Here is a 22183-nt window from a genome sequence, read left to right on the forward strand (position 1 = left end):
TCCCTATGATTATTTCACAAATAATTGAAACACATAATTTATAGTTGTATCAGTAAGACTGAGAAACGTTTCCTTAGTTATATGTCGTTACTTAGCTGCCTGTGTTATATGTATTTGCTTACGTACCTATTTATGTCATTATGTTCTCTAATATAAAGTGTTGTATTGTGTATGTGCTCTCTAACATAAAATATTGCATTGGGTATGTGCTCTCTAATAAAAAAAATATTGTATTGTGTATGTGCTCTCTAAAATAATGTATTGTGGTGTGTATGTGCTCTCTAATATATTTTAGTGTACTGTGTATGTACTGTCTAATATAAAGCAGAGTATTGTGTATGTGCTCTCTGATAGGAAGTATCGTATTGGGTATGTGCTCTCTAAAAAAAGTATTGTATTGTGTATGTGCTCTCTAATATAATGTATTGTGGTGTGTATGTGCTCTCTAATATATTTTAATGTGCCGTGTATGTACTGTCTAATATAAAGTAGAGTATTGTGTATGTGCTCTCTAATATGAAGCATTGTATTGTGTATGTGCTCTCTAATATAAAGTATTGTGCTGTGCATGTGATCTTTAATATAAAAAAATGAGAAATGTGCATGGAAACTTGAATTTACTATGCAAGATTCTAGGTATTTAAAAAATAATGTTCGCCCGATGTGGGGCTCCAACTCACGACCCCGGCATTAAGAGTCCCGTGCTCTACCGACTGAGCTAACCGGGCTGATATCGATATATGTTAGTCCTTTTTCTCCTCTAGTTACGTCGTATATTTACCGCGCATCAGTGAACCAATTCGGAAAAGAGATCCAACGAGTTATATCATTTCCACAGGCAAGCCAAAAAAAGCTATATTTGTTTCCAGTACTTTTATCACCGTCCGCTATGTTTATTTCACAAATAATTGAAATACATCATTATTAGTTTTATCAGTAAGACTGAGAAGCTTTACTTAGTTATATGTCGTTACTTAGGTGAGTGTGTGTATCTGTTTACGTACCTATTTCGGTCATTATGTTCTCTAATATAAAGTATTGTGTTGTGTATGTGCTCTTTAATATAATGTATTGTGTTGTATATGTGCTCTCTAATATAAGGTATTTTATCGTGTATGTGCTCTCTAATATAAAGTATTTTGTTGTGTATGTGCTCACTAATATAAAGGATTGTGTTGTGTATGTGCTCTCTAATATAAAATATTGTGTATGTGCTCTCTAACATAATGTATTGTGTTATATATGCGTTCTGTAATATAAGGCATTGTATTGTGTATGTGCTCTCTAATCTAAAGTATTGTATTGGGTATGTGCTCTCGAATAAAATATATTGTATTGTGTATGTGCTATCTAATATAATGTATTGTATTGGGTATGTGCCCTCTAATATAATGTATTGTACTGGGTATATGGTCTCTAATAAAAGTGTTGTATTGTGTATGTGCTCTCTAATATAGTGTATTGTGGTGTGTATGTGCTCTCTAATATACTTTATTGTGCTGTGTTTGTGCTCTCTGATATAAAGTAGAGTATTGTGTATGTGCTCTCTATTATGAAGTATTGTATTGTGTATGTGCTCTCTAATATAAAGTATTGTGTTGTGTATGTGCTCTCTAATATAAAGGATTGTATCGTGTATGTGCTCTCTAATATAAAATATTGTGTTGTGTATGTGCTCTCTAATATAATGTATTGTATTGTGTATGTGCTCTCTAATATAATGCCTTGTGTTGTGCATGTGCTCTCTAATATAAAATATTGTATTGTGTATGTGCTCTCTAGCATAAGGGATTGTATTATGTATGTGCTCTCTAATATAATGTATTGTATTTGGTATGTGCTCTTTAATAAAAAGTGTTGTATTGTGTATGTGCTCTCTAATATAATGTATTGTGGTGTGTATGTGCTCTCTAATATATTTTATTGTGCTGTGTATGTGCTCTCTAATATAAAGTAGAGTATTGTGTATGTGCTCTCTAATATGAAGTATTGTATTGTGTATGTGCTCTCTAATAGAAAGTATTGTGCTGTGTATGTGATCTTTAAGATAAAAAAATGAGAAATGTGCATGTAAACTTGCATTTACTATGCAAGATTCTTGATATTTAAAAAAATGTTCGCCCGATGTGGGGCTCGAACCCACGACCCCGGGATTAAGAGTCCCGTGGTCTACCGACTGAGCTAACCGGGCTGATATTGATATGAGTTAGTGCTTTTTCTCCCCATGTTACATCGTATATTTATCGCCCATCAGTGAACCAATTCGGAAAAGAGATCCAACGAGTTATATCATTTGCACAGGCAAGCAAAAGACCAACTATATTTGTTTCCAGCACTTTTTACACCGTCCGCTATGTTTATTTCACAAATAATTGAAATACATCATTATTAGTTTTATCAGTAAGACTGAGAAGCTTTACTTAGTTATATGTCGTTACTTAGGTGCCTGTGTGTATCTGTTTACGTACCTATTTCGGTAGTGGCCGAGTGGTCTAAAGCGCTCTTCGTTACGGATCACTGCCATCTCACCTCTGTCTGCGGCGGTTCGAGTCTAGGATTCAGCCAATGTGGGTATGTGAGAAAGCTTGCCAGTAGCTTCTCGTGGGTCGGTGGTTCTTTCCGGGGTTTTCTCTGGTTCTTCCTCCACCATTAATACTGGCCGCCATGTATAGCCTATCATGTGCTGCAAAATGGCGTTAAACCCCACAACAACAACAACAACAACCTATTTCGGTCATTATGTTCTCTAATATAAAGTATTGTGCTGTGTATGTGCTCTCTAACATAAAGTATTGTATAGGGTATGTGCTCTCTAATAGAAAAATATTGTATTGTGTATGTGCTCTCTAATATAATGTATTGTATTGGGTATGTGCTCTCTAATAAAAAGTATTGTATTGTGTATGTGCTCTCTAATATAATGTATTGTGGTGTGTATGTGCTCTCTAATATATTTTATTGTGCTGTGTATGTACTGTCTAATATAAAGTAGAGTATTGTGTATGTGCTCTCTGATATGAAGTATTGTATTGGGTATGTGCTCTCTAATAAAAAGCATTGTATTGTGTATGTGCTCTCTAATATAATGTATTGTGGTGTGTATGTGCTTTCTCATATATTTTAATGTGCCGTGTATGTACTGTCTAATATAAAGTAGAGTATTGTGTATGTGCTCTCTAATATGAAGTATTGTATTGTGTATGTGCTCTATAATATAAAGTATTGTGCTGTGTATGTGATCTTTAATATAAAAAAATGAGAAATGTGCATGGAAACTTGAATTTATTATGCAAGATTCTAGGTATTTAAAAAAAAAAATTCGCCCGATGTGGTGCTCCAACTCACGACCCCGGGGTTAAGAGTCCCGTTCTCTACCGACTGAGCTAACCGGGCTGATATCGATATGAGTTACTGATTTTTCTCCTCTAGTTACATCGTATGTTGATCGCGCATCAGTGAACCAATTTGGAAAAGAGATCCAACGAGGTATATCATTTCCACAGGCAAGCAAAAGAAAAACTATATTTGTTTCCAGTACTTTTATCACCGTTCTCTATGTTTATTTCACAAATAATTGAAATACATCATTATTAGTTTTATCAGTAAGACTTAGAAGCTTTACTTAGTTATATGTCGTTACTTAGGTGCCTGTGTGTATCTGTTTACGTACCTATTTCGGTCATTATGTTCTCTAATATAAAGTATTGTGTTGTGTATCTGCTCTCTAATATAATGTATTGTATTGTGTATGTGCTCTCTAATATAATGCCTTGTGTTGTGCATGTGCTCTCTAATATAAAGTATTGTATTGTGTATGTGCTCTCTAATATAATGCCTTGTGTTGTGCATGTGCTCTCTAATATAATGTATTGTATTGTGTATGTGCTCTCTAATATAATCTATTGTATTTGGTATGTGCTCTCTAATAAAAAGTGTTGTATTGTGTATGTGCTCTCTAATATAATGTATTGTGGTGTGTATGTGCTCTCTAATATATTTTATTGTGCTGTGTATGTGCTCTCTAATATAAAGTAGGGTATTGTGTATGTGCTCTACCGACTGAGCTAACCGGGCTGATATCGATATGAGTTAGTGCTTTTTCTCCCCATGTTACATCGTATATTTATCGCCCATCAGTGAACCAATTCGGAAAAGAGATCCAACGAGTTATATCATTTGCACAGGCAACCAAAAGACACACTATTTTTGTTTCCAGCACTTTTTACACCGTCCGCTATGTTTATTTCACAAATAATTGAAATACATCATTATTAGTTTTACTTAGGTGCCTGTGTGTATCTGTTTACGTACCTATTTCGGTCATTATGTTCTCTAATATAAAGTATTGTGTTGTGTATGTGCTCTCTAATATAATATATTGTGTTGTATATGTGCTCTCTAATTTAAGGTATTTTATCGTGGATGTGCTCTGTGATATAAAGTATTGTGTTCTGTATGTGCTCTCTAATATAAAGGATTGTATTGTGTATGTGCTCTCTAATATAAAATATTGTGCTGTGTATGTGCTCTCTAATATAATCTATTGTGTTGTATATGTGCTTTCTAATATAAGGTATTTTATCGTGGATGTGCTCTGTGATATAAAGTATTGTGTTCTGTATGTGCTCTCTAATATAAGGTATTGTATTGTGTATGTGCGCTCTAATATAAAGTATTGTATTGGGTGTGTGCACACTGATAAAAAATATTGTATTGTGTATGTGCTCTCTAATATAATGTATTGTATTGGGTATGTGCTCTCTAATAAAAAGTATTGTATTGTGTATGTGCTCTGTAATATGATGTATTGTATTGGGTATGTGCGCTCTGATAAAAATTGTTGTATTGTGTATGTGCTCTCTAATATAATGTATTGTGGTGTGTATGTGCTCTCTAATATATTTTATTGTGCTGTGTATATAAAGTAGAGTATTGTGTATGTGCTCTCTAATATGGAGTATTGTATTGTGTATGTGCTCTCTAATATAAAGTGTTGTGTTCTGTACGTGATCTCTGATAAAATGTATTGTATTTTCTATGTGCTCTCTAATATAAAGGATTGTGTTGTGCATGTGCTCTCTTATTTAAAGTATTGTATTGTCTGTGTGCTCTCTAATATAAAGTATTATGTTGTGTATGTGCTCTCTAAAATAAAATGTACTTTTATCACCGTCCGCTATGTTTATTTCACAAATAATTGAAATACATCATTATTAGTTTTATCAGTAAGACTGAGAAGCTTTACTTAGTTATATGTCGTTACTTAGGTGAGTGTGTGTATCTGTTTACGTACCTATTTCGGTCATTATGTTCTCTAATATAAAGTATTGTGTTGTGTATGTGCTCTTTAATATAATGTATTGTGTTGTATATGTGCTCTCTAATATAAGGTATTTTATCGTGTATGTGCTCTCTAATATAAAGTATTTTGTTGTGTATGTGCTCACTAATATAAAGGTTTGTGTTGTGTATGTGCTCATTAATATAAAGGATTGTGTTGTGCATGTGCTCTCTAATAAAAAATATTGTGTTGTGTATGTGCTCTCTAATATAAGGTATTGTATCGTGTATGTGCTCTCTAATATAAAGTATTGTGTTGTGCATGTGCTCACTAATATAAAGGATTGTGTTGTGTATGTGCTCTCTAATATAAAATATTGTGTATGTGCTCTCTAATATAATGTATTGTGTTATATATGCGTTCTGTAATATAAGGCATTGTATTGTGTATGTGCTCTCTAATCTAAAGTATTGTATTGGGTATGTGCTCTCGAATAAAATATATTGTATTGTGTATGTGCTATCTAATATAATGTATTGTATTGGGTATGTGCTCTCTAATATAATGTATTGTACTGGGTATATGGTCTCTAATAAAAGTGTTGTATTGTGTATGTGCTCTCTAATATAGTGTATTGTGGTGTGTATGTGCTCTCTAATATACTTTATTGTGCTGTGTATGTGCTCTCTGATATAAAGTAGAGTATTGTGTATGTGCTCTCTATTATGAAGTATTGTATTGTGTATGTGCTCTCTAATATAAAGTATTGTGTTGTGTATGTGCTCTCTAATATAAAGGATTGTATCGTGTATGTGCTCTCTAATATAAAATATTGTGTTGTGTATGTGCTCTCTAATATAATGTATTGTATTGTGTATGTGCTCTCTAATATAATGCCTTGTGTTGTGCATGTGCTCTCTAATGTATTGTTCAGTGTATGTGCTCTCTAATATATTTTATTGTGCTGTGTATGTGCTCTCTGATATAAAGTAGAGTATTGTGTATGTGCTCTCTAATATGAAGTATTGTATTGTGTATGTGCTCTCTAATATAAAGTATTGTGTTGTGTATGTGCTCACTAATATAAAGGATTGTGTTGTGTATGTGCTCTCTATTATAAAATATTGTGTATGTGCTCTCTAATATAATGTATTGTGTTATATATGCGTTCTGTAATATAAGGCATTGTATTGTGTATGTGCTCTCTAATATAAAGTATTGTATTGGGTATGTGCTCTCTAATAAAATATATTTATTGTGTATGTGCTCTCTAATATAATGTGTTGTATTGGGTATGTGCTATCTAATATAATGTATTGTATTGGGTATGTGGTCTCTAATAAAAAGTGTTGTATTGTGTATGTGCTCTCTAATATAGTGTATTGTTCTGTGTATGTGCTCTCTAATATATTTTAGTGTGCTGTGTATGTGCTCTCTGATATAAAGCAGAGTATTTTGTATGTGCTCTCTAATATGAAGTATTGTATTGTGTATGTGCTCTCTAATATAAAATATTGTGTTGTGTATGTGCTCTCTAATATAATGTATTGTATTGTGTATGTGCTCTCTAACATAATGCCTTGTGTTGTGCATGTGCTCTCTAATATAAAGTATTGTATTGTGTATGTGCTCTCTAACATAAGGTATTGTATTGTGTATGTGCTCTCCAATATAATGTATTGTATCTGGTATGTGCTCTCTAATAAAAAGTGTTGTATTGTGTATGTGCTCTCTAATATAGTGTATTGTGGTGTGTATGTGCTCTCTAATATACTTTATTGTGCTGTGTTTGTGCTCTCTGATATAAAGTAGAGTATTGTGTATGTGCTCTCTATTATGAAGTATTGTATTGTGTATGTGCTCTCTAATATAAAGTATTGTGTTGTGTATGTGCTCTCTAATATAAAGGATTGTATCGTGTATGTGCTCTCTAATATAAAATATTGTGTTGTGTATGTGCTCTCTAATATAATGTATTGTATTGTGTATGTGCTCTCTAATATAATGCCTTGTGTTGTGCATGTGCTCTCTAATATAAAATATTGTATTGTGTATGTGCTCTCTAGCATAAGGGATTGTATTATGTATGTGCTCTCTAATATAATGTATTGTATTTGGTATGTGCTCTTTAATAAAAAGTGTTGTATTGTGTATGTGCTCTCTAATATAATGTATTGTGGTGTGTATGTGCTCTCTAATATATTTTATTGTGCTGTGTATGTGCTCTCTAATATAAAGTAGAGTATTGTGTATGTGCTCTCTAATATGAAGTATTGTATTGTGTATGTGCTCTCTAATAGAAAGTATTGTGCTGTGTATGTGATCTTTAAGATAAAAAAATGAGAAATGTGCATGTAAACTTGCATTTACTATGCAAGATTCTTGATATTTAAAAAAATGTTCGCCCGATGTGGGGCTCGAACCCACGACCCCGGGATTAAGAGTCCCGTGGTCTACCGACTGAGCTAACCGGGCTGATATTGATATGAGTTAGTGCTTTTTCTCCCCATGTTACATCGTATATTTATCGCCCATCAGTGAACCAATTCGGAAAAGAGATCCAACGAGTTATATCATTTGCACAGGCAAGCAAAAGACCAACTATATTTGTTTCCAGCACTTTTTACACCGTCCGCTATGTTTATTTCACAAATAATTGAAATACATCATTATTAGTTTTATCAGTAAGACTGAGAAGCTTTACTTAGTTATATGTCGTTACTTAGGTGCCTGTGTGTATCTGTTTACGTACCTATTTCGGTAGTGGCCGAGTGGTCTAAAGCGCTCTTCGTTACGGATCACTGCCATCTCACCTCTGTCTGCGGCGGTTCGAGTCTAGGATTCAGCCAATGTGGGTATGTGAGAAAGCTTGCCAGTAGCTTCTCGTGGGTCGGTGGTTCTTTCCGGGGTTTTCTCTGGTTCTTCCTCCACCATTAATACTGGCCGCCATGTATAGCCTATCATGTGCTGCAAAATGGCGTTAAACCCCACAACAACAACAACAACAACCTATTTCGGTCATTATGTTCTCTAATATAAAGTATTGTGCTGTGTATGTGCTCTCTAACATAAAGTATTGTATAGGGTATGTGCTCTCTAATAGAAAAATATTGTATTGTGTATGTGCTCTCTAATATAATGTATTGTATTGGGTATGTGCTCTCTAATAAAAAGTATTGTATTGTGTATGTGCTCTCTAATATAATGTATTGTGGTGTGTATGTGCTCTCTAATATATTTTATTGTGCTGTGTATGTACTGTCTAATATAAAGTAGAGTATTGTGTATGTGCTCTCTGATATGAAGTATTGTATTGGGTATGTGCTCTCTAATAAAAAGCATTGTATTGTGTATGTGCTCTCTAATATAATGTATTGTGGTGTGTATGTGCTTTCTCATATATTTTAATGTGCCGTGTATGTACTGTCTAATATAAAGTAGAGTATTGTGTATGTGCTCTCTAATATGAAGTATTGTATTGTGTATGTGCTCTATAATATAAAGTATTGTGCTGTGTATGTGATCTTTAATATAAAAAAATGAGAAATGTGCATGGAAACTTGAATTTATTATGCAAGATTCTAGGTATTTAAAAAAAAAATTCGCCCGATGTGGTGCTCCAACTCACGACCCCGGGGTTAAGAGTCCCGTTCTCTACCGACTGAGCTAACCGGGCTGATATCGATATGAGTTACTGATTTTTCTCCTCTAGTTACATCGTATGTTGATCGCGCATCAGTGAACCAATTTGGAAAAGAGATCCAACGAGGTATATCATTTCCACAGGCAAGCAAAAGAAAAACTATATTTGTTTCCAGTACTTTTATCACCGTTCTCTATGTTTATTTCACAAATAATTGAAATACATCATTATTAGTTTTATCAGTAAGACTTAGAAGCTTTACTTAGTTATATGTCGTTACTTAGGTGCCTGTGTGTATCTGTTTACGTACCTATTTCGGTCATTATGTTCTCTAATATAAAGTATTGTGTTGTGTATCTGCTCTCTAATATAATGTATTGTATTGTGTATGTGCTCTCTAATATAATGCCTTGTGTTGTGCATGTGCTCTCTAATATAAAGTATTGTATTGTGTATGTGCTCTCTAATATAATGCCTTGTGTTGTGCATGTGCTCTCTAATATAATGTATTGTATTGTGTATGTGCTCTCTAATATAATCTATTGTATTTGGTATGTGCTCTCTAATAAAAAGTGTTGTATTGTGTATGTGCTCTCTAATATAATGTATTGTGGTGTGTATGTGCTCTCTAATATATTTTATTGTGCTGTGTATGTGCTCTCTAATATAAAGTAGGGTATTGTGTATGTGCTCTACCGACTGAGCTAACCGGGCTGATATCGATATGAGTTAGTGCTTTTTCTCCCCATGTTACATCGTATATTTATCGCCCATCAGTGAACCAATTCGGAAAAGAGATCCAACGAGTTATATCATTTGCACAGGCAACCAAAAGACACACTATTTTTGTTTCCAGCACTTTTTACACCGTCCGCTATGTTTATTTCACAAATAATTGAAATACATCATTATTAGTTTTACTTAGGTGCCTGTGTGTATCTGTTTACGTACCTATTTCGGTCATTATGTTCTCTAATATAAAGTATTGTGTTGTGTATGTGCTCTCTAATATAATATATTGTGTTGTATATGTGCTCTCTAATTTAAGGTATTTTATCGTGGATGTGCTCTGTGATATAAAGTATTGTGTTCTGTATGTGCTCTCTAATATAAAGGATTGTATTGTGTATGTGCTCTCTAATATAAAATATTGTGCTGTGTATGTGCTCTCTAATATAATCTATTGTGTTGTATATGTGCTTTCTAATATAAGGTATTTTATCGTGGATGTGCTCTGTGATATAAAGTATTGTGTTCTGTATGTGCTCTCTAATATAAGGTATTGTATTGTGTATGTGCGCTCTAATATAAAGTATTGTATTGGGTGTGTGCACACTGATAAAAAATATTGTATTGTGTATGTGCTCTCTAATATAATGTATTGTATTGGGTATGTGCTCTCTAATAAAAAGTATTGTATTGTGTATGTGCTCTGTAATATGATGTATTGTATTGGGTATGTGCGCTCTGATAAAAATTGTTGTATTGTGTATGTGCTCTCTAATATAATGTATTGTGGTGTGTATGTGCTCTCTAATATATTTTATTGTGCTGTGTATATAAAGTAGAGTATTGTGTATGTGCTCTCTAATATGGAGTATTGTATTGTGTATGTGCTCTCTAATATAAAGTGTTGTGTTCTGTACGTGATCTCTGATAAAATGTATTGTATTTTCTATGTGCTCTCTAATATAAAGGATTGTGTTGTGCATGTGCTCTCTTATTTAAAGTATTGTATTGTCTGTGTGCTCTCTAATATAAAGTATTATGTTGTGTATGTGCTCTCTAAAATAAAATGTACTTTTATCACCGTCCGCTATGTTTATTTCACAAATAATTGAAATACATCATTATTAGTTTTATCAGTAAGACTGAGAAGCTTTACTTAGTTATATGTCGTTACTTAGGTGAGTGTGTGTATCTGTTTACGTACCTATTTCGGTCATTATGTTCTCTAATATAAAGTATTGTGTTGTGTATGTGCTCTTTAATATAATGTATTGTGTTGTATATGTGCTCTCTAATATAAGGTATTTTATCGTGTATGTGCTCTCTAATATAAAGTATTTTGTTGTGTATGTGCTCACTAATATAAAGGTTTGTGTTGTGTATGTGCTCATTAATATAAAGGATTGTGTTGTGCATGTGCTCTCTAATAAAAAATATTGTGTTGTGTATGTGCTCTCTAATATAAGGTATTGTATCGTGTATGTGCTCTCTAATATAAAGTATTGTGTTGTGCATGTGCTCACTAATATAAAGGATTGTGTTGTGTATGTGCTCTCTAATATAAAATATTGTGTATGTGCTCTCTAATATAATGTATTGTGTTATATATGCGTTCTGTAATATAAGGCATTGTATTGTGTATGTGCTCTCTAATCTAAAGTATTGTATTGGGTATGTGCTCTCGAATAAAATATATTGTATTGTGTATGTGCTATCTAATATAATGTATTGTATTGGGTATGTGCTCTCTAATATAATGTATTGTACTGGGTATATGGTCTCTAATAAAAGTGTTGTATTGTGTATGTGCTCTCTAATATAGTGTATTGTGGTGTGTATGTGCTCTCTAATATACTTTATTGTGCTGTGTATGTGCTCTCTGATATAAAGTAGAGTATTGTGTATGTGCTCTCTATTATGAAGTATTGTATTGTGTATGTGCTCTCTAATATAAAGTATTGTGTTGTGTATGTGCTCTCTAATATAAAGGATTGTATCGTGTATGTGCTCTCTAATATAAAATATTGTGTTGTGTATGTGCTCTCTAATATAATGTATTGTATTGTGTATGTGCTCTCTAATATAATGCCTTGTGTTGTGCATGTGCTCTCTAATGTATTGTTCAGTGTATGTGCTCTCTAATATATTTTATTGTGCTGTGTATGTGCTCTCTGATATAAAGTAGAGTATTGTGTATGTGCTCTCTAATATGAAGTATTGTATTGTGTATGTGCTCTCTAATATAAAGTATTGTGTTGTGTATGTGCTCACTAATATAAAGGATTGTGTTGTGTATGTGCTCTCTATTATAAAATATTGTGTATGTGCTCTCTAATATAATGTATTGTGTTATATATGCGTTCTGTAATATAAGGCATTGTATTGTGTATGTGCTCTCTAATATAAAGTATTGTATTGGGTATGTGCTCTCTAATAAAATATATTTATTGTGTATGTGCTCTCTAATATAATGTGTTGTATTGGGTATGTGCTATCTAATATAATGTATTGTATTGGGTATGTGGTCTCTAATAAAAAGTGTTGTATTGTGTATGTGCTCTCTAATATAGTGTATTGTTCTGTGTATGTGCTCTCTAATATATTTTAGTGTGCTGTGTATGTGCTCTCTGATATAAAGCAGAGTATTTTGTATGTGCTCTCTAATATGAAGTATTGTATTGTGTATGTGCTCTCTAATATAAAATATTGTGTTGTGTATGTGCTCTCTAATATAATGTATTGTATTGTGTATGTGCTCTCTAACATAATGCCTTGTGTTGTGCATGTGCTCTCTAATATAAAGTATTGTATTGTGTATGTGCTCTCTAACATAAGGTATTGTATTGTGTATGTGCTCTCCAATATAATGTATTGTATCTGGTATGTGCTCTCTAATAAAAAGTGTTGTATTGTGTATGTGCTCTCTAATATAATGTATTGTGGTGTGTATGTGCTCTCTAATATATTTTATTGTGCTGTGTATGTGCTGTCTAATATAAAGTAGAGTATTGTGTATGTGCTCTCTAATATGAAGTATTGTATTGTGTGTGTGCTCTCTAATAGAAAGTATTGTGCTGTGTATGTGATCTTTAAGATAAAAAAATGAGAAATGTGCATGTAAACTTGCATTTACTATGCAAGATTCTTGATATTTAAAAAAATTTTCGCCCGATGTGGGGCTCGAACCCACGACCCCGGGATTAAGAGTCCCGTGCTCTACCGACTGACCTAACCGGGCTGATATCGATATGAATTAGTGCTTTTTCTCCCCATGTTACATCGTATATTTATCGCCCATCAGTGAACCAATTCGGAAAAGAGATCCAACGAGTTATATCATTTCCAAAGGCAAGCAAAAGACAAACCATATTTGTTTCCAGCACCTTGTACACCGTCCGCTACGTTTATTTCACAAATAATTGAAATACATCATTATTAGTTTCATCAGTAAGACTGAGAAGCTTTACTTAGTTATATGTCGTTACTTAGGAGCCTGTGTGTATCTGTTTACGTACCTATTTCGGTCATTATGTTCTCTAATATAAAGTATTGTGTTGTGTATGTGCTCTATAGTATAATATATTGTGTTGTATATGTGCTGTCTAATACAAAGTATTGTATTGTGTATGTGCTCTATGATATAAAGTATTGTGTTCTGTATGTGCTGTCTAATATAAAGGATTGTATTGTGTATGTGCTCTCTAATATAAAATATTGTGTTGTGTATGTGCTCTCTAATACAATCTATTGTGTTGTATATGTGTTCTCTAATATAAGATATTGTATTGTGTATGTGCTCTCTAATATAAAGTATTGTATTGTGTGTGTGCTCACTGATAAAAAATATTGTATTGTGTATGTGCTCTCTAATATAATGTATTGTATTGGGTATGTGCGCTCTAATAAAAATTGTTGTATTGTGTATGTGCTCTCTAATATAATGTATTGTGGTGTGTATGTGGTCTCTAATATATTTTATTGTGCTGTGTATATGCTCTCTAATATAAAGTAGAGTATTGTGTATGTGCTCTCTAATATGAAGTATTGTATTGTGTATGTGCTCACTAATATAAAGTATTGTGTTGTGTACGTGATCTCTAATATAATGTATTGTATTTTGTATGTGCTGTCTAATATAAAGGATTGTTTTGTGCATGTGCTCTCTTATATAAGGTATTATATTGTGTATGTGCTCTCTAATATAAAGTATTATGTTGTGTATGTGCTCTTTAAAATAAAATGTACTGTATTGCGTAGGTGCATGAGAAATGTGCATCTAAAAGTTGAGTTTACTATGCAAGATTCAAGCTATAAAAAAAGATATTCGCCCGATGTGGGGCTCGAACCCACGACCCCGGGATTAAGAGTCCCGTGCTCTACCGACTGAGCTAACCGGGCTGACGTCTATATCATTTATTGGTTTTTCTTCTCAAGTTACATCGTATATATATATATATATATATATATATATATATATATATATATATATATATATATATTTATCGCGCATCACCGAACCAATACAAAAATGAGATCCGAGTTGTACTATTTCTACAGGCAAGCAAAAAGACGAACTGTATTTATTTCGAGCAATTTTCTTCACCTTCCGCCAGGATTATTTCACAAATAATTGAAATACATCATTTTTAGTTGTATCAGTAAGACTGAGAAGCTTTCCTTAGTTATATGTCGTTACTTAGGTGCCTGTGCTATATGTATTTGCTTACGTACCTGTTAATGTCATTATGTTCGTAATTAAAAATTAGTCGTGGATACACCAACATGAATTAGATGTTATGATGTTATGTTCGTAATTGACCTATCGCCAAATGTATCTTTAAGCATGAAGGAAGTGATTTCACTTAAGGTTGTAAAACACTATCAATAAATTTGGATAGGTTTTCAGTATATGAATTACAACCTGATATAATGGGTCGTCCTTGAAAATTTAAAGGTACATTATGGTCAGGATTTTTATGACTTTTAGGTAATATGTAGAATTGAGGTGTACGTATGTTAAGAGGGATAGTATCAAATTCCTCTTATACATAATTATTATTTTTGAGGTGTACGTATGTTAAGAGGGAAAGTATCAAATTCCTCACATACAGAATTATTTTTTTTTAGCGATCTCATTAATGCATGTTGAATATTTTATTTAATTTCTAATTGACGTTCAACTTCTTTAACATAATCATATTGATTCACAATAATAATAGCGTTTGACTTATCATCTTTTTTAATCACTGTACTGTTGTCATTCATTAGATTATATACGGACTTAACTTCATCCTTATAAATATTACTATGATATTGCTTCAGTTTAGTTAATGTCTCTTGAGTGATCGCGTATATCTATCTATCTATCTATCTATCTATCTATCTATCTATATATATATATATATATATATATATGTATATATATATATATATATATATATATATATATATATATATATATATATATATATATATATATATATATGAATCACATAAAGGATGACTTGATTGTGTCATAAAAAGGTTATTTGGGTGACAAGCTTTGGGATGATTTCTCCAACCACTCTGGGGCGACTTCTCCAGATACGTGGGGGCGAGTTCTCCGCATACCGACGTAACTTAGAGAAGTGCAAGGGATGGATAAATGCTCTCGATTTCTGTCTCTGTCTCAGTGTTGTTTTATATGGCAAATATTGCTCACCAATATCGTCTGGTATATCTTTTAATGATATCAAGGACGCCATTTTCACAGAATGTTTGTCGGAGGTTAAGACGTTGTCAAGTCACGTGTTCGGTAGGCGGAGCGATCTGCCTTCTGGCATAAGGTCAATTAAAATATAGTCGTGGAAAGTACAACATAGACAGGTCAGATGTTGGTTTTCGAATAGTTGTAGATGACTTAACTTATTGTATATATATATATATATATATATATATATATATATATATATATATTGTATATATGCTCTCTAATATAAACAAACATGAGAAATGTGCATCTAAAAGTGGCGTTAACTAGCAAGATTCTAGCAATTTAAAAAATATATTCGCCCGATGTGGGGCTCGAAGCCACGACCCCGGGATTAAGAGTCCCGTGCTCTTCTTTTTTCTTCTTTCTTTATTTAAAAAAGCTTTGTACAGTATATAAGTTAAAAATATACAGTCAGTATGTACATAGTAGTTTGTAATGCTATATTACAAAACAATGATTCTACAATAGTATTTTGTTAAGCTATATTACAGAACAATGATTCTAAAAAATTTTTTGTAATGCTATAGTACAAAACAATGATTCTACAATGTAATAAACACTTTATCCTCTTCTATTCTCATTAAAGGATTATCTCTTACAAAATACTTCGTAATCAAAGTCTGATTTTTGTCTTTGTAATGTTGATACGCATATAATATATATTTTCTAGTCAAATATTGGAACAATCTTTCGATGTCTATTTGTTTCCCTAATAAAGACATAATGTTTCTTCTTTTGTAAATGCACAATCGAGCAATGCTCAGAATGTAGTTCAAAAAATAACTATTTACTGATTTTGTTTCTTTGTTATATCCTATCATGAGCATTTGTTCAAAAGAAGTGCTATTGAGAACACCAACTCTACAATTTTTAAAAAGAATCTCAACTATATATACAATATAATTCTTAAAAGAGCTTAATTCAGGACATTTCAAAAACATGTGAAATAAATCCTCTGTTTCCAACTGGCACACTGGACATAAGTCATTATCAATTTTGCCATAGTATTTTAGTCTCTCTTTTGTAAATATTCGATTGTGCATTATTCTGTAATCCAAATCTACACAATCTGGGGTCTTGAAAGGTAGGTGTATCAATTTCCAGTACTTATGCTTTTCCAAACTAAATATCTCACTCCAAAAGGAAACAGAAGCTGGTTCTTGAAAAATCAACGTACATAAAAGCTTGTAAAATAGTTGTGTTGTACATAAACAGAGGACATATAATTTTGTATCAACTCTGAGAAACATATTATTTCTCCCATTGGTTACAGTGGGTTTTGACTCTGTTGCAACAATATTTCTCCAGCCTAATGGTATACTTTCTATTATGCAATTATAGTCTTTTTTTTTATCTTATCTGTTTTGATCTCAGAATTTGATTTGTATATCATTTCTTGAATAGCTCTATAAGGTAGTATTCCAGGTACAAATTCATATGTAATATCCTGAACACGAACAATTCCTGCTTCTATAAATTCTGCGAAAAACAACGTTTTACCAGCACATGTAATATTAGGATTTAAAAAGAGAGGTTGTTCAAAAACATTCCTCACATCAATATTTGTATCGATATTATTTCTAAGTTTTTCCCATGCCTGAAACATTTATCTGTAAAATATAGGTAGGGTATTCAATTGTTGCTTATTTAAAGACATGAGAAACAACTCTTTGGTCAACCTCATGTTCAGGACAGTAGATAAAAAGTGATCAAAGGTATTTTTCCACATAGCATGGCAATTCACATCAAAGTATCTTGTTAAAAATTTTAGTCTGAATGCATACATTTTCATCTTTATATCAGTTAACTGTAGTCCGCCATTTCGCTTATCACCAATTATTGTATAATAGTGAACCAAATGGGACTTTCCTGACCAGATAAATCTGAGAAATAATTGCTTCAATTCATCAGCAATCATATCAGGAAGAGGCTGAACTGACACTACGTACAATACTCTAGAAACTAATAAGTTATTAACAACTGTTACTTTTCCTTGTATTGTCAAATATCTCTGTGACCACAGTTGCAATAAGTTTTTAATTTTAGACAATCTATCATTCCAGTTGAGTTGCTCACATAACTTTGCACATTTTCCAACATAAGCTCCCAAAATTAAGATGACTTGATCACACATTTGAATTTGTAATTGTTTGCAATAATCATCAGTAAGTTTACCAGATCCAATACACAGAAGTTCTGTCTTTTCCTTGTTCACCTTTGCACCAGATCCTTTACAATACAAGTCAAGTACATTAAAAGATTGATTAATGGATTGTGTGTCCGCTAATGTCAAGGTTGTATCATCTGCATGTTGAAAAACTTTGCTTGTATTACTAGACAGTGGGAGTGGAATACCTTTGATAGTGGGATTTGCTTTGATAGCGAGTCCTAAGGGTTCTGCTGCTAATACATATAACATTGCTGATATAGGATAACCTTGTCTGACTGAATTTTTAATTAAAAAGGGTTTCGTTAGATGACCATTGCATTTAACACTACTTTTAATTTCATTATAAAATATCTTTATCCACTGAATAAAATTGTCACCAAACCCGAACTTTCGTAAAACAGAAATCAAATATGAGTGGCAAACTCTGTCAAACGCTTTTTCTTGATCAATTTTTAAGATATATCCCTCAAGATTGTCTCTCTCAACCATATCTATAATATCTCTTACAGTGACTATAGTATCAGCAATATCTCTCCCAACTATACAACATGTCTGAGTTTGAGAAATAATTTTGGGTAATACCATTTTTAAACGTGTAGACAAAATCCTTGCCAAAATTTTATAATCTACATTAAGTAAACTGATAGGACGCCAATTTTGCAATCTTCTATTATCCCCCTTATTTTTATAAATAAGTGATATAACCCCAAATCTCATTGATCTCGACATAATATTGTCATTCTTAACACTCTGAAAGATGTGCAACAGAATATCATATATACAATCATAAAATTTACAATACCACTCTACTGTCAATCCGTCCGGGCCGGGGCTTTTATTTTTAGCCATCCCTTTTATAGCTGTATGTATTTCATCAACTGTTATTATGGCATCACACATATCTTTATCCTCATCAGATACAGAACAGTTTACAAAATTTAAAAGTGAATCAGTACAATTATCATCAACAGTTACCGAAGAATATAAATGACTATAAAACTGATGTATTTCATCTAAGATTCCGCTTGTATTTGAAATAATTACACCATCATCATCAATCAATTCATTGATTACATTTTTGTTGTGTCGATATTTCTCAAGATTTAGAAAGTATTTAGTATTTCTATCGCTTTCAATTGCCCATTTCGCCTTAGATCTCAATATAGCACCCCGACAAAAATCGGTTTCATAGTCACTTAGCTGATGTTTTAGTTCTTCATATTTGTTAATGTCATATGATTCTTTATTTGCGACTTTTTCTGAAAATGATTTTAATTTATTTTGCAATGTAAAGTATTCTTGTAATCTTTCCTTATTTCTTCTTGTACAGTATACTTGGGAAAATTTTTTAATTTTGTATTTTACATTATCCCACCAAATGAGTGGTTCACTAAAATACATTTCGTCAGTTTTTCCCTCGGTAAGAATTGATTTCACTCTTTGTACATATTTTTCCTCAAAAAGAACATTGTTATTTAGTATCCATAATCCGGGCCCTGTTTCCACTTTGCAGGTATTTAGTTTAGGGTATACAAAAGAATGATCACTAAAGGATGTATCTGCATAATAAATATTTTGCACATTGGAATGCAATTTTGAGGAAATCAAAAAATAATCTATTCTACTCTGCTTCATTTCGCCTGGTACAACTTGTTTTCTGGAGAAACTACGAGTACTAGGATTTCGTGATCTCCATAAATCGGTAATATTCCTATCATGAATAATTTTATAAAGTTCACGCACTGCTACATCATCAATATGTAAGACTTTGTTATGTCGATCAATACCTGCTAAAGTTGTATTAAAATCACCAGCCAGGATAGTGCTATCACTAGTACTGTTATGTAAATATGTATTTAGCTTCATGAAAAAGTTAAACCTTTCCTTCACAACATTTGGAACATAAATATTGATTAAATCAATCACTTTATCATCAATAGCTATTTTAAGATGTAAAATCCTACCCTTTTCAATCATTTCTTGTGTCACCTGATTTCTCAGTTCTCTCACTACTAAAACAGCAACACCTGCCCTCCTATTGTCTGCATTACTATAAAATATGTCACCATTCCAAATCTCATTTTCTCTAATACTTTCAGCAAACTCATCATCCCAAAAGGTTTCTTGCAATAATAAAATATGGCCTCTTTTCTCTTTAAATATTTCTAAAACAGACTTTAGTTTATTCAAATTACGCAAGCCATTTACATTTAGAGATACAATATTTAAAGCCATGATTATGATGAGTGTATTGAAAGTATTAAAAAATGTTGAGTGTTTGATCATTTCTTAATAGGTGTTCGTCGCATGCTATTCATTTTCAGGTTAGGTACTGGATTAAACCTTCTCCTTCTCCTTTGTACTACTTTGAAATTTTCGATATTAGTACCGTTTTCTTGACATGTACGTGATTCGTTTGATCTTTCAACAACGTCTGCAGCCATCTTCCTGTCATCATCTGAATCTGTCCCCGATCCATCTCCAATTGTATGATTTTTGTTTACTTCCTCCTCAGATTCTATTTCTACATTGGTCATATCAACTCCACTTCTTTCTTTTTCTTCCTCACTTTCTCCACTCTCGTTATCTTGTTTTGCATTCTCAATTTCTTCTTTATCATCTTCATCACTCGGTAACTCCAATATGTCTTCCCTCGTATCATCATCAACTTGCGAATGAATCCCTGCAATGGTCTCTCTGTAACACATACATGTTTGCGCCTCTTTGTGGCATTTGTCGCATATCCTGCATGTACACATTAGAGGAAAACTTCCACAGCTGTCACATCTTTGCCTTGTGCAATTTTTTGCTACATGACCTTGCTCCCCACACTTGTAGCATACAAAGTCAGGGCAGTCTTTTATAACATGTCCCGGATCTAGACATCTAGAACATACCTTAACTTGGTTATCGTGTAATACTCTAAAGTATTGCTGACCATTGACAGTCTGAAATTTCAGACTGTAAGGCAAGGATTTTACCTGCTGTGGAAATTTACATTTGACATAACGAGTCCCATCAGCCACACTAGTCCCAGGATAATATCTGCGTTGAATGGGAGAAAGAAGTTCTACTCCGTATTCACCGAGCTTCATACTTATATCATCATCGGTGATGTATGCTGGTAAATGAAGAATTGACACAATAATAGTGTCTGAATATAAGAGAGTACAATCAAAGTGTTCACTTCCAATATCAATTCCACACAAGGTATTATATGCTACTTCCTTGCTCGGTAGTGTGACCTCATACAAATTTGCACCTTTGGGCACAACTGCATAGACCGACATATCTCCGGTTAATTCTTCTACACTTCTAACAATATCACTTGCCTTTATTTTCTTCACATCCTTTACATCAATCACCACGGTACATTCTTTCCCAAAACGACGAGAAGCTCCTGTCTGTCTATCGATGTTACTAAAAATGGCATTCTTATTGTTAACTATTCCACTGGTGTCATTCGAGTGTGAGTCAGCTCCTTGTGCTGCACGTGCAGCACGACCAGGCTTTGAATTCATTGTCACAGAAAATAGTATTTTGTGTGGTGGATAAAGTTATCCACACACTCAAAATATATCTCACTTATATATGAATGCGATCACACAAATCTTATAAACGTATCTGTAACAAATTAAAACAGCAAAAATGTCTATTAAAAGAAAAAAACTTGAAAATTCACGGAGCGATCATCAAACGTGTTTTCCTTCTGATGTCATAACCGGAAGTCCCCGAGTCCCGTGCTCTACCGACTGAGCTAACCGGGCAGATAATGTTAACATCTGTTGACTTTTCTCATCAAGAGACATCGTATTTATATATCATAATAAAAAAACAACATTAGCTGTCATTATTTCACATAAAATTTACTCATGGTGACTGAAAAAAGGAATGTTCGGTAACAAACTCTTTCGTGTGATACATCGATATGGCAAAATTATGAGACCATGTCATTAAAATTTATGCACCAAAGATTAACTTCCAAATTGAAGGAAAATGTATCGTATATGATTAACCATGTAAAATTAGAAAAATGTATTTTGTGATTACCTTGAACCCCAAAGGTCTCTTGCGAAATACTTTTTTTGAAACGATAACAGACTATTTCTCTATTCAGTGCAATTATACAATTTCACGTACCATAAGATAGAAAGTCTAAGCAAACTTAATACAAACAAAAAACAGGAATATGGCGGGATAAATGAACAACATATTTGGGTCAAACTCTAAAATCAAATAAATCAAATTATTAATTACCTTACAAAAACTTTCGCAAAACATGTTACTCCACGATGACGCGATGTGGACGTTTATGGCAAAGTACAAACTATAAAAAAGTTCAGCACTGTTCAACCTAATCATCAGCTATATAAAGCAAACAATAAGGAGACATATACATCTAAAAGTTGTATTTACCAGTCTTGTGTTAACCAGGCTGATATTGATCACAGTTATTCCCTTTTCTCCTCAAGTTGCTTTCGTATTCTTAACTCACAATGATGCGTAGTAAAATGTTAAGACAGTGTGCAAAATGTTATTTTATCACATAAAATTGTCCTCTGTCATATAAAGCACTATAATCAAAATCGAATCGCCCAATGTGCGGCT

The 22183-nt window shown here is 32.8% G+C and overlaps 5 non-coding genes across 5 annotated transcripts; all 5 read right to left on the bottom strand.

The window, feature by feature from the left end:
- Nucleotides 1-655: 655 nt before the first annotated feature.
- On the bottom strand, nucleotides 656-728 carry Trnak-cuu (transfer RNA lysine (anticodon CUU)). The gene has a single exon. It is a non-coding gene; the product is annotated as a tRNA-Lys (tRNA).
- A 1390-nt stretch (nucleotides 729-2118) lies between these two features.
- Nucleotides 2119-2191, bottom strand: Trnak-cuu (transfer RNA lysine (anticodon CUU)). Its single transcript has one exon. It is a non-coding gene; the product is annotated as a tRNA-Lys (tRNA).
- Nucleotides 2192-7683: 5492 nt separating this feature from the next.
- On the bottom strand, nucleotides 7684-7756 carry Trnak-cuu (transfer RNA lysine (anticodon CUU)). The gene has a single exon. It is a non-coding gene; the product is annotated as a tRNA-Lys (tRNA).
- Nucleotides 7757-12818: 5062 nt separating this feature from the next.
- Nucleotides 12819-12891, bottom strand: Trnak-cuu (transfer RNA lysine (anticodon CUU)). The gene has a single exon. It is a non-coding gene; the product is annotated as a tRNA-Lys (tRNA).
- A 1087-nt stretch (nucleotides 12892-13978) lies between these two features.
- Trnak-cuu (transfer RNA lysine (anticodon CUU)) lies at nucleotides 13979-14051 on the bottom strand. Its single transcript has one exon. It is a non-coding gene; the product is annotated as a tRNA-Lys (tRNA).
- Nucleotides 14052-22183: the final 8132 nt, after the last annotated feature.

This window comes from Sinohyriopsis cumingii, chromosome 10 (assembly GCF_028554795.1).
Source record: "Sinohyriopsis cumingii isolate HCF-2022 chromosome 10, ASM2855479v2, whole genome shotgun sequence".
NCBI lineage: Eukaryota > Metazoa > Mollusca > Bivalvia > Unionida > Unionidae > Sinohyriopsis > Sinohyriopsis cumingii.